Below are 1,446 nucleotides of genomic sequence, written 5' to 3' on the forward strand. Positions count from 1 at the left end.
CCTCGGAGGGCCAATTCCACCAGGCCAGGCGCTGGCGACGCCGTTAGGCTTAACGACGGCGCCGACGTGGTCGGTCGAAAAACGGCCGTAAATTTAGAGAAAATCGACCTACCTGGACGAATTCGAAGCCCAGGTGTTCCGCTTCGTTTTGCTGCTCGTTTGACGCCAGTTTTGCCGGGGTAGAATGATTTGGGACGTGGCCCCAGCCGAAAATCGGCGGAGCCGAAGAGACACACGTCTGCTCACGTCGCGCGCTCGCAGCGCCCCCCATGCCACACTTCCTTGGCAATTACCTACGTGAGCAACTGAATGCGTTCTTGTCATCTTGGTTTTTTATTTAATTTTAGGGCGTGCTCTCCTAACAGTTACTAAAGTAACGCCCAGTTTGGCCGACATAAAAATTTCCACATCACAAGGAAATACCACTCCTGTTGAACACTTCACGAACGGTGTTTCATGATTTTTCTTGCATCCCAGTTTTTTTTGTCATTGCAAATTTGTGGGCACAACTTTTCCAGTTTGTTGGGAGTTAACGTGTCTTTCCTGATCGTAGCAGGCCAGCTAGTTGATAATTATATAACATTATTGCAGTTTTACATGAGATATATTTTTATTGTTTTTGACAGCAAGCCTTTTTTCCAGCGTAATAGTGTCTGCATAGAGTCATGGGTAGCTCCTATCCTATGGGACACTTTTCTAAGATAGACAAGCGTCTAGAATAGAATTTTAAACGTGGGCCAGTTTTACAAGTTTTTTGCGATACTGATAGTTTTTTAGTACCTTTAAGAAAGAAGACCCAATTCACCTATACCTCTACTGTAGGTAAAGTTCTAGGTACATTATGTTAATATGATCTTGGGTTAAGTTTTACCCATGAGCTACTCGATGTTTTGCGCTTTACAGTTTTTAGATCTTAAACTAGCGTTTTGTGGGGGGCACGTTTGCTCGCTCTGTTACCCAAGTACCAACACCGAGTTGTGCGATTCGGCGCACACCAAGAAAATTACAGGGGTACCGCCATTTTGTATGTAATCTGCTACCCCAAACTCATGCTCGTATCAAATGTCTCAGAGTTTTAATAAACAGGTAAGTTGCCTTTTGGGCTGCAGTAGTTTGCCTGATCGGTCCAGACTAACGTTTCTGAAATCCTCCTTCTAATACTTAAACGTCGAAAGGGGAGAAAAAGGGTTGAAAAACTCATAAAATTTAGAAACCTATCACATACAGAAACATGGCAGTGAGCGCTTCCGCAAACCGTCTCTGTCTCTTTGCGATTGAGTTTGACTCTCTAGAAGCGGCTAATTCTTGACGAAATAAATTGAAAAAGTCATTTTCTGAGCTATTCTTTTTGCCAGCGCATGCGTTTCGCTATGTTTGTGGTGGCATCAGTCATTGGTATGTACCTTTTTCACCTTTTTAATTCATCAGATCGCCTTATATAAGGTG

This window comes from Amblyomma americanum, chromosome 5 (assembly GCF_052857255.1).
Source record: "Amblyomma americanum isolate KBUSLIRL-KWMA chromosome 5, ASM5285725v1, whole genome shotgun sequence".
Taxonomy (NCBI): Eukaryota; Metazoa; Arthropoda; class Arachnida; order Ixodida; family Ixodidae; genus Amblyomma; species Amblyomma americanum.